Source organism: Tachyglossus aculeatus, unplaced genomic scaffold (assembly GCF_015852505.1).
Source record: "Tachyglossus aculeatus isolate mTacAcu1 unplaced genomic scaffold, mTacAcu1.pri scaffold_163_arrow_ctg1, whole genome shotgun sequence".
NCBI classification, from domain to species: Eukaryota; Metazoa; Chordata; class Mammalia; order Monotremata; family Tachyglossidae; genus Tachyglossus; species Tachyglossus aculeatus.
Genome location: NW_024044886.1, coordinates 399657 through 417954, shown reverse-complemented (window position 1 = coordinate 417954; position 18298 = coordinate 399657). Strand labels below are relative to the sequence as shown.

The window sequence follows — 18298 nt, the reverse complement described above, 5'->3', positions numbered from 1 at the left end:
TCTGGGCCTCAGTTACCACATCTGTAAAATGGGGGTTAAGACTGTGAGCCCCCCATGGGACAATCTGATCACTTTGTAACCTCCCCAGCGCTTAGTACAGTGCTTTGCACATAGAAAGCGCTTAATAATTGCCATTATTATAATTATAAGTATTATTATTATTATATACAGACTCAGGAACAGAAAGCTGAAGGCCAGTCTGGGAAGGATGTTACAGTGTCCCATTGTTTGCTCTTTCATTAGTCCTTTAGATTGTAGGGGAGGTGGAGTGGCTAAGCCATGATGAAGAGGGCTAAGCAATCAATCAATGATACCTATTGAGCACTTACTGTATGAAGAGCACTGTACTAAGCACATAAGAGAGCACGGTACATTAGAATTGGAAGATACAATCCCGATCCTCGAGGAGTTTTTAGTCTAGAGGGATCGTTCAATTAATCAATGGTATTTATTGAGCGCTTATTGTGTGCAGAGCACTTATTTAGTACTTGAGAGAGTATAGCACAATAAAGCTGGTAAACCAAATCCCTGACTTCAGGGAGCTTTCAGTCTAGAGGAATCAGTCAATCAATAGACGGTAGTCACTGAGCACTTACTGTGTGCTTGGGAGAGTACACTACAGTTCAGTTGGTAAACAACTTACCTGCCCTCAGGGAGCTCACAGCCTAATGGGTAATATAGACATTAAAATAAATTACAGGTAAGGACAGCACCCCTCTCTCAGTGTCACACCTGGAGAGTTTCCAGTACTCTACCAGTCTTGGCTACAGGAGGGAGAGTCAAGCAGAGGCTTAACCATTCCATTCCTCGCTTGGGCAGTGGCTAGTGAGTGGAAGGCAATCTGCTACAATCAAAACTCACCCATGCTGGGTAGCAGCAGCGTGGGGGAGAGTCGAGGGTGGAGACCCATGTTTATTGCATGGAAGGAGCTAATGGTATACCACTTCCATATTTTTACCAAGAAAGCTCTATTGATTCACTACCAGAATGATTGCAGATGGAGATAGGGGCTTTGTGGGAGAGATGTGTCCGTGGCATCGCTATGGGTCGGAAATGACTCGATGGTATAAGACAAGACAAGGGAAGCAACTGAATATAGGGTTTATTCATAAGATACAATTATGTGATGGAATCAAATGTCTGAGAAAATCCTGAATGAATGACATATTTTCCATCCTCCTTTTGTCCTGGCTAGGCTTGGCTAGGCTAACTGAACCCCTGGCACTTTAATATCATGACACTTTTTTCCTTTTCATATTTTCAACGTTCCCTTAATCCAGGGTGCAGAAAAAAATGATTCCGCTGTCCTGTCCAATGGTATTAATTAGGCTCTGAAATCCCCTATCTGTCTTCAGGGAACGCTGGGACTACAGTCTCAGAAAACACCATGAAATAGGTCTGATCTTCAACTTCTCAGTCTACTTATTCAGTGAGCTTCACAGATCAAGGTCAGAACTTTATCCACAGCCTGGATCAGTGATTTGACGTGATATTAAGAGAATGGAAGAAAATAGCCTCCATTTCCATGGAATTTCAACCCTCCTACACCATAGAGGCTTAACTTCATTTTCATCTTCCATATCCATTTTCCCTATTATTCAGTTGGGACCACTGGGCTAGTAGGCAGGGAAGGGACCCATTGACTGGTAAAACAAGGACCCAATCAATAAATCAATGCCATTTATTGAGTTCCTATTGTGTGGAAACCACTGTACTAAGAGCTTGGGAGAGTTTAATATAGTAGAGTTGGCAGATTCGTTCCTGCCCACAAGGTCTAGAGGAATTGGTGAATTAATCAATCAGTGGTATTTATTGAGTGCTTACTCTATGCTGACTGCTTGTTCTATGCAGGGCACTGTACTAAACACTTGGAAGAGTACAATACACCAGAGCTGGTAGACTCATCGGTTTTACCTGTTTTCTAAATCTGCAGACGTCTGCACATACTGTGGGGTAAATTCACCTTTGGCTGTTTTCTGGTGCAGAACTGTGATTTAGAGGCTAGAAGGAGGAAACGTAGGCATTGTAGGAACCTTTCTCTGGGAATGCCATGGCTCAGGAAGTCAGTTAATCAGTCAGTAGTACTTAGTGAGCACTTACTGTGTTCAGAGTACTGTACTAAACTCTTGGGAAAGTAAAGTATAACAATACACAGTCATATTCCTTGCCCACAACGAGTTTACAGCATGGTATAGTGGATAGAACACGGGCCTGGGAATCAGAAGATTGTGGGTTCTAATTCTGGCTCTGTTACATGTCTGCTGTGTGACCTTGGGCAAGTCACTTAACTTCTCTGGGCCTCAGTTTCCTCAACTGTGAAATGGGGATTAAGACTGTGAACTCCATGTGAGACAGGGACTACGTCCAACCTGATTTGCTTGTATCCACCCCAGCTCTTGGTACAGTGCTGTTTTGCCTGAGGAAGGGGAGAAGGGTTTGGTAATCAGAAACAGCTGGAGCCTTTTATTAAGATTAAAGACTTTATTATAATCAATAAGTAAAGAACTAAATACTAATCCATAAGTAATTAAAATCAATAAGCAAAACACTAAATACTAATCCATAACAAATTATAAAGAAGAACAAGAAAGGGGTTCATACATCACCGATCCTAATTCATCTACTACATCCAGGTCAACAACAGCTCACCCGGAGTCTCTAGAATCGGGAAGTTAAACGTGTTCATATATCACCGATCCCAATTAATCTGCTACATCCAGGTCAACACTTCAGCTGGGAAGCCCCGGGACCGTTCACCCGGAGTCTCTAGAATCGGGAAAATCACTGGGCAGTGCGTCCACTCCCAGCTGAAGCTTCAAATGAGTTCCGGGACATTCCCAGTTTTATAGTCCTAGACAAACAACTGATGTAACTTAGTTTACACAAGCGCTGGTTATTTTTGTATCCGTGTTGACACAAGGGCCGTTGTTCCCAAGGGTCTGCCCCACTCCAAGGAGCTGACCAGGCGCCCGGTGCAGGGTAACCCTCAAGAGCAAGAACATCCATTTTATACAACACTTTCACCTATGTAAATAATCAACCAGCCTTTAACCCTTAACAAGAAATAGGTGTGGAAGTTATAATCTTCCTTCGCAGGAGTTGTAAACAACCCTAATCAATCCATTACGAGTGCCTGGCACACAATAAGTGCTTAACAAATACCACAATTATTATTATTATTATTAGAAGGGGAGACAAGCATTAAATAAATAAATAAATAAATTGCAGCTATATACATACGTGCTGTGGGGCTGCGGGAGAGTGAATGAAGGGGGCGAGTCAAGGTGACACAGAAGGGAGAGGGAGAAGAGGAAAGGAGAGCTTAATCAGGGAAGGCCTCTTGGAGGAGATGTGCCTTCGATAAGACTTTGAATCGGGGGAAAGTAATTGTCAGATAAGAGGAGGGAGGGCACTCCAGGACAGAGGCAGGACGTAGGTGAGGGTTCAGTGGCGAGATAGACGAGACTGAGGTACAGTGAAAAGGATAGTACCAGAGGAGCCTCAGAGGAAGAACCAGACACAGTATTGAAGGCATAGGCATATGTAAGATGACATGAAATGTCATCAGTGGTTCATCCAGCCCCGATCATTAATATTATTATTACTATTATTATTGTTACTATATTGGTTAAGCGCTTACTATGTGTTAAGCACTGGTATAAGTGCTTGGTTAGGTACAGGTTTATCAGGTTGGATGCAGTCCCTGTCCCACATAGGGCTCACAGTTTAAGTAGGAGAAGAACAGATGTTTACTCTGCATTTTACATTTAAGGAAACTGAGGCACAGAGAAATTAAATGACTTGCCCAGGGTCACACAACAAGCAAATGGCAAAGGCAGGATAGAACCCAAGTTATCTGACACCTAGGCCTGGACTCCTTCCACCAGGACATGCTGATTCTCAAAACTCTATCTTTTGTCTCTAGTAGCGGAAAAAGAATCTTTGGGGAAACAGTATTATTGTTGCTTTCCTGAACCTCTTTCCAACAGTTAAGTGTGTCCTGTCTAACAGTTTCTCTTTCTCCTCTAATTAATTTTCTTCATCGTCCCTGACTAAGCACTCAGATCTTTACTCCTTAAGCACTTGAAATTCACCCCACCTTCAATCCCAGAGCATTTATGTGCATATCTGTAACTTCCACCATTTCCCTTGTCTGAAATCCATCACTCTCTCCTGCCCCTCTAGACTGTAAGCTCCCTGTGGGCAGTGTTGTTTTCTACCAACTCTATTGTACTCTCCAAAGCTCTTAGTACAGTGCTCTGAATACAGCAAGCAATCAATAAATACCACAGATTTATTGACTGATTCCTCTACACTGTAAGTTTCTTGTGGTCAGGGAATTTGTCTACCAACTCTGTTATACTTTCTCAGGCAACTGGTACAGTTCTCTGTACACAGTAAGTGCTCGATAAATACCACTGATTGATTTGTGTAGCACTTCATATTCAGAAGGCTCTCCATAGTAACGCTAATGTCACTATGATATCATCTATATATCTGTAATTTTATTTATTTATATTGATGCCTGTTTACTTCTATTGGTGTCTGTCTCCCCTCCCCCCCCCCCCAGATTGTGACACGTTGTGGGCATGGATTGTCTCACTTTATTGCTGTATTTTTACTTTCAGTTCCCTGCACACAGTAAGCATTCAATAAATACGATTGAATGCTTGATTGATTGACGATTATCATGATTACCCCAACTGTAAATGGAGATTAAGACTGTGAGCCCCATGAGGGATAGTGACTGTGTCCAATCCAATTATCTTGTATATTCCCAACAGTGCCTGCCATGTAGTAAGCACTTAACAAATACTAACAAATATCATTGAAAAAAAGTGAATGCGCATTATTCAGGTTTCTCAGGAGGAAGTAAAGGCTGCTTCTCAGGGCTGTTTTCTTTTGTTATTCTACACGCAAACAGACATTCCAAGTGGCAGCCTGCTCTGAGGAAATTACCAGACCTTCCATTGATTGTGGTTTTCCTAGGAATTCCTGATTGTATCCTATTCCAGACTCTTCACTGAACCTTTGTTTCCTAAGAACTCCTGATTTTATCCAATTCTTTGAATTCAGAAACATTTCTTTCACATTAATTCCACATCATGTATACAATGAAATCATGATTCTCCCTGTTTCACAACTGGACCCAAAGTATTAAGACTTAGTGGAAAGAAAATAGGCCTGTGAGTCATTGAACCTGGGTTCTAATCACAGCTCTGTCACTTGCCTGCTGTGTTGACCTGGGACAGGTCATTTAACCTTTCCGTGCCATAGTTTCCTCAACTGTAAAATGGGGATTCAATATCCATTCTCTTTCCTACTTAGACTGTGAGTCCTATGTTGTACATGGACTGTGTCCAACCTGATTAACTTGTATCTATGTTAGTGCTTAGAACAGAGCTTGATTTATAAGTGCTTAACAAAAACCGCAATCACTAAAGCGTCAACATTTCATCCACAGCCAACTCAAACTGAGCAGGGTTATGATGCTGAAGTTACAGTCAAAGCTTTATCCGATAGGAAACTAACATTCTGCTTATGTTTATCAGTGATTTGGGCAAGTCACTTCACTTTTCTGTGCCTCAGTTACCTCAGCCATAAAATGGGGATTAATACTGGGATCCCTATGTATGATAGGGACTGTGTCCAACTGATTATCTTATATCTACCCCAGGGCTTAATGCAATATCTGACACATAATAAGCGCTTAATAAATACCATACAAATCAGGTATCAAGCAGACTCAGAACAATACAGTGGAAAATTGCCTTTTCCTTCTCATTTTTCACAGTCAGAGTCCCCACAGGATATCTGAAATATCTCTGGGGAGGAAATGGCCTACGTCACCACCATGATGGAATTTATTCTCTTGGGGTTCTCAGAGGTGCGGGAGCTCCTGCTGGTCCACGCCGTGCAGTTCCTCCTGGTCTATCTGGCAGTCTTGATGGGGAATTTCCTCATCGTTGCTGTCACAACCTTCAACTGGAGAGTCCACACCCCCATGTACTTCTTCCTCAGGAACCTGTCGTGGCTAAGTGGAAAGAGCCTGAGCTTGGGAATCAGAGGCCGTGAGTTCCAATCCCGGTTCTGCCTTTTGTCAGCTGTGTGATTTTGGACACGTCACTTAACATTTCTGTGCCTCAGATACCTCATCTGTAAAATGGGGATGAACAAAGTGAGCCCTACGGGGGCCAACCTGATTACCTTGTATCTACCCCGGCACTTAGAACAGTGTTTGGCACATAGTAATCGCTTAACAAATATCAACATTATTTATTATTATCTTTTATCCTCGACCTCTGTTACATCTCTACCACTGTCCCCAAATTCATTGTCAACTCCCTGACTAATCGTAGAGAAATCTGTTTCCCGGGATGTGTCCTCCAAGTGTTTTTCTTCATATTTTTGGCATCTACTGAAATGGCCTTGCTCACAGTGATGTCCTTGGAATGCTACATGGCCATATGACTCCCCCTGCACTACGAGGTCGTCATGAGCCGAGGGGCCTGTGGGAAGATGGCAGCTTCTTCCTGGTACAGTGGGAGTCTTCCTGGGCTTATGCAAACAGATGTGAACTTCTCTCTACCCTTCTGTAGGTCCAATGAGATCCACCAGTTCTTCTTTTATATCCCCCAGCTCCTGAAGCTCTCTGGCTCTGACTGGATCATGGCAGAGATAGGCATTTCAGCCCTCATTGTATGCCTTGCTTTCTGTTTCGTCTCCATGATCGTCTCTTACACCTGCATCTTCTCAGCCATACTGAGGATGCGGTCCTCAGAAGGCCGACCAAAGCCTTCTCCACCTGTGTGCTCCACCTCGTCATAAAGGCTTTCTTCTTCTTCAACAGTTCCTTTGCTTATCTGAAACCACTCTCCGACTCACCCTCATTTAAAGACCTGCTGGTGTCTGTGTTCTAGACGGTGGCCCGTTGTTGGGTAGGGACCGTCTGTATATGTTGCCAAATTGTTCTTAGTGCAGTGCTTTGCACACAGTAAGGGCTCAATAAATAGGATTGAATGAATGAAATGGTACCCCTGCCCCCCGCGATGAACCCTCTCATCTACAGTCTGAGGGACAAGGACATGAAGGCTGCCCTGGAGAAGATCCTGGGAAGGGAGATGTTCACCTAGAATGGATTGTGGTTTTACTTTCAATAGCTGTTTTCTCATTTATCAGATGGTATTTCACGGACCTGCGAATGGGGGTGAGGGAAGAACTATGCAATATAATTGAAATAAAACTTCAGTAGGCTTACATATATACATATACTCATGCATTCACGTAGAAGCAGAAATGGTGTGGTCCAGTGGTTAGAGCACAGTCAGAGAACCTAGGTACTAAACCTGGCTCCACCAGTTACCTGCTCTGTGACCTTAGGCATGTCACTTAACATCTGTTCTCTTCACTTACTTCGTCTATAAAATGGAGATTAAGACATGAGCCCCATGTTGAACCTGGAGTGTTCCCAACCTGATTATCTTGTATCTACTCCAGTAATTAGTCCAGTGTTCTGCACACAGTAAGCACGCAATTAATTCAACCGAATGATTAATTGATTGATTGATGTATATTAGTGCTGTGGGCCTGGGGTGGGGTGAATATCAAGATGTTAAACGTTACAGATGCAGTGATTTTGCTGAGGCTTGGGGAAAGGATCATCAATGGTATTTACTAAGCGCTTACTGTAAGCAGGGGCTGTGTGTGCTATGTGCACTGTGTGTACTAAGCGCTTAGAAGAGTCCAATATAACAGAGTTGATAGACACGTTCCCTGCCCATAGAGAGCTTACAGTCTATCTCTCCCTTCTCTGCTTCCTCATCTCTTTTTCATTCCTTCTCTCTGCCTCTGGCTTGTCTCCCTCTTCTCCACCTCCTTCCCCTGTCTCTCAGTCTGCCTGTTGCCCCATTTCTCTCTCTCTCTCTCTCTCTCTCTCTCTCTCTCTCTCTCTCTCTCTCTCTTTGTGCCTCCTCCTGCCTCTCCCCGACTTTCTCTGTCTGCCTCTCCCCAACTTTCAATTTGCCTCTTAACCTCGAGGAGGGATGCCCCTACAAGCGGCCTCTCTCTAGGTTCCTGGAGCCAAGCACCATGGACATGGATATGGTCGCTGCTGTTCTAGGTCAGGCCCTCCTCAAGGCCTTGACTGGGAAGTTTGCTCCATGACTCTTTCAGTCAATCTGTCCGTCAATCATATTTATTGGTGTCATCCTTGACTTCGCTCTCTCATTCACCCCACATATCCTATCTGTCACCAAAGCCTGCCAGTCTCACCTCCAGAACGTCGCCAAGACCCTCCCTTTCCTCTCCATCCAAACCAATACTTTGCTGGTTCAATCTCTCATCATATCTCAACTGGATTACTGCATCAGCCTCTTTTCTGATCTCCCATCCTCCTGTCTCTCCCTGCTTCAGTCTATACTTCACTCTGCTGCCCGGATTATCTTTGTACAGAAACGCTCTGGGCATGTCACTCCCCTCCTCAAAAATCTCCAGTGGTTGCCTGTCACACTTCGAATCAAGCAAAAACGCCTCATTCTCGGCTTCTAGGTTCTACATCACATCGCTCCCTCCTACCTCACCTCCCTTCTCTCCTTCTACAGTCCAGCCCACACACTCCGCTCCTCCGGCAGGAACTTCCTCATGGTGCCTCATTCTCTCCTGTCCTGACGTCGACCCCTGACCCATTTCCTACCTCTGGCCTGGAATACCCTCCCGCCACACATCCGCCAAACGAGATCTCTTCCGCCCTTCAAAGCCCTACTGAGAGCTCACCTCCTCCAGGAGGCCTTCCCAGACTAAGCCCCCTTTTTCGTCTCTGCCTCCCCTCCCCATCGCCCTCCCTCCTCACAGCACCTGTATATATTTGTACATATTTATTACTGTTTTTTATTTGTACATATTCACTACTCTATTTATTTTGTTAATAATGTGCATATAGCTATAATTCTGTTTATTCTGACAGTTTTGACACCTGTCTACTTGTTTTGTTTTGTTGTCTGTCTCCCGCTTCTAGACTCTGAGCCCATTGTTGGGGAGGGACCGTATCTGCATGTTGCCGACTTGTACTTCCCAAGCGCTTAGTACAGTGCTCTGCACACAGTAAGCGCTCAATAAATACAATTGAATGAATGATTGAATGAACGATTGAAGGAATGAGTAGTTACTGTGTGCAGAGCACTGTACTCAGCGCTTGGGAGAGTACAATATAACAATAAACACGGGCTTAGGAGTCAGAGGAAGTGGGTTCTAATTTCAGCTCTGGCCCCCTGTCTGCTCTGTGACCTTGGGCCAGCCGCTTAACTTATCTGTGCCTATTACCTCATCTGCAAAATGGGGATTAAAATTGTGAGCCCCATGTGGGACAATCTGATTACTCTTTATCTACTCCAGCGATTAGAACAGTGCTTGGCACATAGTAAGCACTTAACAAATGCCATCATCATTTTATTATTATTAAAAGTTATTGAATCCCCATTTTGTATATGAGGGGCTGAGGTACACAGAAGTAAAGCAGCTTGCCAAATTTCACACAAGAGACAAGTGGCAGTGCTGGGATTTGAAAAAGGGTCTTCTGAATCTGAAGAGATTCTGCCCCTAGAGGTTGGGCAAACCCATTTAGACATTCACCTGTTTGGAGCCCGTGGGCTTCGTCCAGGAGAGTTATTGTGTTCACTTCCTGCTCTGCCCTTCCACTATGCCAGAAGGGTCACAGATAAGAATGTCAAAATGAAAAAAAAATTAAAAAAGGATGCGCAGCTCTTTCAGGTGGAAAGAACAGGGAGCTGGAGCTGGAGGACATAAAGTCACCATGTTGGAATTGATGGTCATAAATCGTTTTTCCCAGATTTCTTCATCCTGATCAAAGTCCGGAGAGTGGTGGCCCCCATAGATAGAACTAGCCGTCTCTTCCCTTCAAATCCCTAGTGAGAGCTCACCTCCTACAGGAGGCCTTCCCAGACTGAGCCCCCCTTTGCTTCTCTTCCTCCCCTCTCCATCGCACCCCCATCCTGCCCCCCTCCCCTCCCCTCCCTATAGCACTTGTATATATTTGTACATATATTACTCTACTTATTGTACATATTTACTACTCCATTTATTTTATTAATGATGTGAATATAGCTATAAGTTTATTTATTCTGATGGTTTTGACACCTGTCTACTTGTTTTATTTTGTTGTCTGTTTCCGCCTTCTAGACTGTGAGCCCGTTGTTGTGCAGGGACCGTCTCTATGTGTTGCCGACTTGTACTTCCCAAGCGCTTAGTACAGTGCTCTGCACACAGTAAGCGCTCAATAAATATGATTGAATGAATGAATGAAGAGGAAAACACTGTTGAGTCTAGCCTGGAAGGTCTAGATTGTAACCTTCCTCTCTAAACTGAAAGTTCGCTGTGGACAGAGAATGTGTCTACGAACTCAGTTTCATTGTACTTTTCCAAGAATTTAACACAGTGTTCTGCACACAGTAAGTGCTCAATAAATACCACTGATTGATGGCTTGATTGATTGAGAGAAAAGGGAAAAGAGGAGGAGGTGAAGTAACTTACCCACCGTCAGACAGGAGATAAATGGTGGAGCAAGGATTAGACCCCGGTGCTGTTGTTAGCTTTCACTATGGGGGTGTCCCAGTGATGGATAAAGACCCCTAAAACCAGGGCGGTGAGGAGAGAGAAACAGAGGGCTAAGGTCACCAGAACCGTTCCCAGAGGTTTCTCGTAGGAAAGGAAGACCACGGCTTTCAGGTTACACTGATCGCTTTGACGATTTGGAAATTCATCTTTGGGGCACTTGACACATTGAACCATATCTGAAAGGAATAAATAGGATTTGCCTCCTCACCTGGGACGAGGTGTGAATTTCTGGTCCCTGGGAGTGGGAAGTTCACAATAAAGGTGCAAAGGAAGGCAAAGGAGAGCAACCAGGAGAATAAGATGAATGGAGAAGCTGCTTTCAAAGGACTGGGACATGTCTACCAACTTTTTTGTGGGATACTCTTTCAAGTGCTTAGTATATAGTCTTCTGCTCACAGTAAGCACCCAATAAATACCACTGATTGGAATTCATTCATTCATGCATTCATTCAATCGTATTTATTGAGCGCTTACTGTGTGTAAAACACCGTACTAAGCGTTTGGGAAGTACAAGTTGGCAACATATAGAGACTGTTCCTACCCAACAACGGGCTCACAGTCTAGAAGGAATTCAGTCTGCCCAGTTACATTTGCACTTGGATTTCTATTATGTATTCACCTCCACCCTGCTCAGCCCCACAGTCCATACCCTTAATTTATTTTAATTTCTGTCTCTCCCTGTAGACTGTAAGCTCCCTGAGGGCAGGGAACGTACCTACCAACTAGTATATCGTACTCTCCCAAGCATTCAGTACAGTTCTCTGCACACAGTAAGCACTCAGTTAATACAATTGATTGATTGAGGGCCGGGAACGTGTCTACCAACTCTGCTGGCTTGTACTCTCCCAAGTGCTTAGAACAGTGCTTAGAACTCAAGGTAGATGCAAAATTAATACCACTGATTGATTGAGTGATGACAGGGGAATGAGGGAAACCTCCTAAATTGCAAAAGCTGTGGACCGGGCACAGAATCCAATCCATACAAGACAATAGGGCACAGAATAAGCTAAGGGACTCGACTGTCCCACACCCCACCTCCAGCATGGCCTAGTAGATGGAGCTGGGGCCTAGGAGTCAGAAGGACCGGGATTATAAACCCGGCTCTGCCACATGTCTGCTGTATGACCTTGGGCAAATCAGTTCACTTTTCTTTGCCTCAGTTACCTCATTTGTAAAATGGGGATGAAGACTGTAAGCCCCATTTGGGGCAGCATGGTATAGTGGATAGGGCACGGGCCTGAGAGTAAAAAGGTCATGGGTTCTAATCACAGCTGTGCCACATGTCTGCTGTATGAACTTGGGCATGTCACTTTACTTCTCTGTGCCTCAGTTACCTCATCCATAAAATGGGGATTGAGACTGTAAACCTCATGTGGGACAGGGATAGTGTTCACCCAATTTGCTTGTATTCACCTCAGCACTTAGTACGGTGCTTGGCATATAGTAAGCGCTTAACAAATGTTACAATTATTATTATTACATGGACTGTGTCCAACCTGCTTAGATAGTAGCTACTCTAGCGCTTAGTACAGTGCCTCGCACATAGTAAGCACTCAACAGAAACCACAAAAAACCTCTAAGCATCCTGATACATCTGTCAGAGACTTAGGCACAGATAACAATAATTGGGGTATTTGTTAAGTGCTTACTATATGCCCAGGACTGTACTAACCACTGGAGTAGATACAAGATCATCAGGTCCCAAATGGACTCATAGCCTAAATAGGAGGGAGAACTGGCATTGAATCCCCATTTTTCAGATGAAGAAACTGAGGCACAGAGAAGTGAAGTGACTTATCCAAGGTCACAACAGCAGACAAGTGGCAGAGCTGGGATTAGAACCCAGTTGCCTCATGCCCAGGCCAGTGCTCTACGAACTAGGCTACGTTGCTTCCCTAGACACCTAGGAAATGCATAACAAACATCACAGTCTTTGTTTTTATTATCGTTTGTAGTTCTTGCTCGCAGAAAGTTCTCCCGGAATGTCATTCCTGGCCCTCTGCTGTTTGACAGGGAAGCTCAATTCTCTGCGGACTCCTACCCGTCCGATTGCTGATCTCACCCTCGGCACAGGACACACAGTTGTAGCAGCAGGCAGCTTTCCTTTCCTGAGTAGTTTTCTTGAATCTTGGCCGGCAGCTCTCTCTACACATGGAGTGGAGGTTCTGTGTGAGAAGGGGAAGAGGAAAACGGGCAGGACATTGAGCCTTTCCTCCCTGGGACTCAGGGCCGTGGGGGAAGACAGGAAAGGATATTGAATTCCCATGGCAACGTTCTACACGTTACAAAAGGGTGGGAGACTATGAGTTCAATCAGAGCTCGGGAACAGTCTTCATCTTCAGTGAGATCTATTGATTAGTGGCTGTGTGTTCAGAGCTGCACTAGGCACTTTAGAGAGCAATCAATCAGTCAATCAAATCATTAATGGCATCTATTGAGCACTTAATCAATCAATCGTATTTATTGAGCGCTTACTGTGTGCGGAGCACTGTACTAAGCGCTTGGGAAATACAAGTCGGCAACACACAGAGACGGTCCTTACCCAACAGTGGGCTCACAGTCTAGAAGGGGGAGGCAGAGAACCAAACAAAACATATTAACAAAATAAAATAAATAGAATAGATATGTACAAGTAAAATAAATAAATAAATAGAGTAATAAATACGTACAAACATATATACATGTGCTGTGGGGAAGGGAAGAAGGTAAGGCAGGGGGGATGGAGGGGGAGGAGAGGAAGGAGGGGGCTCAGTCTGGGAAGGCCTCCTGAAGGAGATGAGCTCTCAGCAGGGCTTGTAGGGAGGAAGAGAGCTAGCTTGGCAGATGTGGGGAGGGAGAGCATTCCAGGCCAGGGGGATGACGTGGGCCGGGGTTCGACGGCAGAGCAGGCGAGAACGAAGCACGTTGAGGAGATTAGCGGCAGAGGAGCAGAGGGTGCGGGCTGGGCTGTAGAAAGACAGAAGGGAAGTGAGGTAGGAGGGGGCTAGGTGATGGAGAGCCTTGAAGCCGAGGGTGAGGAGTTTCTGTCTGATGCGTAGGTTTATTGGTAGCCACTGGAGATTTTTGAGGAGAGTACTGTATTAAGTGCTTGGGAGAGTATAATGTAACAGGGTTGGTGGACACGTTCCCTGTGCACAACAAGCTTACTGTCTAGAGGGGGAGACTGGCATAAATATAATATATATATATATATAACTCATGGATATGTACTTAAGTACTGTACTCATGGATATGTACTTAAATGCCCAAAGGGTACAAATCCAAGCTTATAGATGACACAGAAGGAAGACGGTGCTGGGGGGAAATTGGGCTTAATCAGGGAAGGCTTCTTGGAGGAGATGTGGCTTTAATAAGGCTTTGGACATGGGGAGAGTGGGGGTCTTGCGTTTATGGAAGAGGAGGGGGTTCCAGGCCAGAGGGAGGACATGGGGTAGGGGTAGGTAGCAGGCTTGAGGAGATTTAGGTACAGTAAGTAAGCTGATGCTAGAGGAGCAGAGTGTGGGGGTGTCACCCGTCGTCCTGGGGCAGGTTCGTCCAGTAATCGACGAGGCGAGAGAGAGAGAGAGAGAGAGAGAGAGAGAGAGAGAAAGAGAGAGAGAGAGAGAGAGAGAGAGAGAGAGAGAGAGAGAGAGAGAGAGAGAGAGAGACAGCCGGGGATGGAAATTCTGAGTTTTATATAAAATTTATTCCCGGAGGCGAATTGAATTATTTAGTTGTTTCAGGCGCAATGGATTGAGCTTCCCTTTCGGGAGGAATGTAATCAATTAGCTTGTAATTAGAATGTAATCAAATCGAGCTTCCCGACCGGGAGGAATACAATCATATGTTAATCGCGCGTGGGTGAGGCGGCTAGCTCTCACTCATGTGCACTTCCTACTTGGGAAGTATCCACTTACTTTCCCACTTGGGAGGAATTCATTCCATCACTTGCGCATGTGGTGGGCGGCTAGCTCTCACCATGTGCTCTTCCTACATGGGAGGAATCCACTCATGATTCCCATCAGCAGCGGGGCACCTGAGTCCCACCCTCGAGACTCTCACCCGTCCCGCGGCGCTTGCCTCCGTGTGTTGGTTCTGGTTGTAGAGAGGGCATCTGGCCTTCTGAGCAGAGGAAGACATGTGGGCCGCTGCCACTGCTGCTGCAACTCCTCCTGCTGTTGCGTGTCTCGGTGTTCTGGCCCCAAAAGTTCAGAAGCGACAGGTATTTATCACCTGTGTTCCTAGTCCATTCCAGATTCCGGCCTCAGTCTATCCAATCACTGCCCTCCCCCCTCATCCATACCTAATTTGATTGGCACGGGGGCGAGGGACACTTTCTGTATTCCCTGTTTAGGCTGCCAATCTAGCAGATTTGGTCGTGAGGGCAGTATCTCACCCTCACTTCCGAGTTCCACCTGCTGGCTCAGGTGGTCACGAGATAGCTTTTGACCTTGAGATGGCTAGTGCCCCAGGGTCACCTTGGGACAGGGTGCCAGGCTGTAGTAGATCAGTGAGGCAAAGTAGGAGGGAGTGAGCTGATTGACTGACTGAGTGCTTTAAAGGCAGTAGTAAGGAGTCTTCTCACTTTATTTCGCCCAGTTTTCCAGCTCTACCGGCTACCAGCCCAAGATGACAATCTGGGATCTCATCTAATAATGCCTCCTCAATCATCCAATCAATCAGTGGCATTTAGTGAGCATTTGCTGTGTTTAGAACACAGTACTAGGCAGTTGGCAGAGTACAATATAAGAGTTGGAAGACACGTTCCCTGTACACAAGGAGCACCCAGGCCAGATGGGGGCACCTGGCCCCCTCCTACCTCACCACCCTTCTCTTCTTCTACAGCCCATCCCGCACACTCTGCTCCTCTGGCTCTAAGCCCCTCACTGTGCCTCGTTCTCACCTGTCCCGCCGTCGACCCTTGACCTATGTCCTACCTCTGGCCTGGAATGCCCTCCCTCCACAAATCTGCCAAACTAGCTCTCTTCTTCCCTTCAAAGCCCTAATGAGAGCTCAACTCCTCCAGATGGCCTTCCCAGACTGAGCCCCCCCTTTTCCTCTTTTCCTCCTCCTCCTCTCCCCATCGCCCTCCTCCCTCTTCTCCTCCCCACAGCTCTTTCATATATGTGTTCATATTAATTACTCTATTAATTTTATTTGTACATATTTACTACTCTATTTTATTAATGATGTTTATATACCTATAATTCTATTTATTCTGATGGCATTGACACTTGTCTACTTGTTTTGTTTTGTTGTCTGCCTCCCCCTTCTAGACTGTGAGCCAGTTGTTGGGTAGGGACCATCTCTGTATGTTACCGAATTGTGCTTCCCAACCGCATAGTACAGTACAGAGTAAGCGCTCAAGAAATCCGATTGAATGAATGAAATACCCCAGAAAAAGAAATGTGTTGAACTGTCGAGCGGCAGTGGAACAGAGGTGAAGAGGAGAAAACCCCTGGGAGCTACAAGGGTAGTGGGAACTGAGTCCCAAACTTCCCAAATCTCTAAGAGGGAAAGCCTCAAAGAGACCGCAAACTAATCTAGGTGGGTGAGCCAATCAATCAGAGATTTTGATTAAACACTTTCTGTGTGCAAAGTACTGTACTAAGTGCTTGGGAGAGGGCAATATATAACAGTCCTGATGAAACAGGCGGTGGGTGCGGTCTGGGGCCTGCTTGATGTAAAAGGTGACCTTGGGAGGAGAATGATCTACAGAATGCATAATGATATTAATTATGGTATTTGTTAAGCACTTACTATGTGTCAAGGACTGCTCTAAGACCCGGCGTAGATACAAGGTAATCAGGTTGTCCAACGTGGGGCTCACAATTTTCATCCCCATTATACAGATGAGGTAACCGAGGCACAGAAAAGTGAAGTGTCTTGTCCAAAGTCACACGGCTGACAAGTGGCGGAGCCGGCATTAGAACCCACGGCTTCTGACTCGCAAACCCATACTCTTTGGAGCAAGCCACACTGCTTCTCTACGTAACAGCAGTAGATACTGACTCACAGAGCAATCAGCCAGTGCTATTCATTGAACACTCACTGTGTACAGAACACTGTACTCAGTGTTTGGGAGAGTACAATTCAACAGTGTCGATAGAAATGTTCCCTGCACACAACGAGGTTACACTCTAGAGAAGAGAAAGTAAAGGAGGGAATTGATAGGTGTGAAATCTACTTCTGACTCCAACAAATTTGAATCTCCAAACTCTGTAATATTGTACTCTCCCAGGCACTTAGTACACATGGTACTAGCCACTGGAATAATTACTCTCAAAGGTCCAGGGATGGTTAACCATCCTGCACTAAACACCACGAAGCTGGGAGAGTAGTGTGGTCCACAGAAGACGAAGCCTCCTGGCCACGGCCCTAAAACACAAAGCGAAAACTACTCATTGGAGGGACAGGCTGACCTAGAGGCTGACAGGTCGACATGAGAGAGCTGTTCAGCATTTTGGGCTCCCCGAAGGATTCATTCCATGCACTGATGCAGCTTCTGGATGGAGAGCCTCCTCGCTCCTGGACATCGGAGGGAGTGGACCAGGGGGGATGTTTATAGGGATGCTTTTGCCTGATGCAGGAGTTACTGGTTCCACCTGATGATCTTGGTTTTCAGTGGCGTGCATGACCTGTTCCCCCTCCTATTTAGACTATGAGTTCCATGTGGGACAGGGATTGTGTCCAATCTGATGATTTGTATCCACCCCAATGGTTAGTAAAGAACATAGTAAGTTCTTAGCAAATACCACTTTCATTATTAAGGGAGGAATCTAGTCTCACTTGTCTACGGGACAGAGCATTCTTATTGTTCCTCCTCCAGTAACCCTTTTCCATTCTCCATTCCCCCTCATTTTTTTTTGTCATAGAAGTTGTGAAGCGCTTCCTATGTGCCAGGCACTGTTTTAAGCTCTGGGGTCGCTACAAGCTAATCAGGTGGGACACAATCTATGTTACACACGAGTTCACAGTCATAATCTCCATTTCACAGATGAGGTAACCGAGGTCCCGAAAAGTGATGTGACTTGTCTAAGGTCATACAGCAGACAAGTGGGAGAGCCAAGATTTGAATCTGGGATCTCTGACTCCCATGCCCGGGCTCTTTCCACTGGACCATGCTACCTCTTTACCCAAGCACTTACTATTTGCCCAGCGCTGTACTTAGAGCTGATGTAGATACAGGTTAATCAGGCTATGAACACCTTGAGGGCCAGGGGCCATTTCTAATTCTCATTGCTGCATCATTTATGGTATTTGTTAAACCCTTACTATGTACCAGGCTAAGCACTGAGCACTGGGTATATACAAGTTAATCAGGTGACCCACACGGGGCTTACAATCTTAATTCCAATTTCACAGATGAAGTAACTGAAGCACAGAGAAGTGAAGTGACTTGTCCAAAGCCACACAGCTCACTAGTGGTGAAACCAGAATTAGAACCCAAATCCTCTGACTCTCAGGTCCATGCTCTTCCCACGAGGCAAAACTGCTATTCTTTCCCAACACTGAGCTTGGCACATAGTAAGTGCTTTTATAAATTGTCAGACCACATAGCCATTAGCGACTACTGACTGGGCTCTGGAACAAACAGACCCCTGATTCCTCCGGAATCCTGCTGGCCAACAGCTTCCAGTACTCTAGGGATCCTCCTTTTTTAAATAGCATTCGTAAAGGGCTTTCTATG

The 18298-nt window shown here is 45.4% G+C and overlaps 1 non-coding gene across 1 annotated transcript; it reads left to right on the top strand.

The window, feature by feature from the left end:
* Window positions 1–714: 714 nt before the first annotated feature.
* LOC119923248 lies at window positions 715–852 on the top strand. Its single transcript, XR_005448803.1, has one exon. It is a non-coding gene; the product is annotated as a small nucleolar RNA SNORA7 (small nucleolar RNA).
* Window positions 853–18298: the final 17446 nt, after the last annotated feature.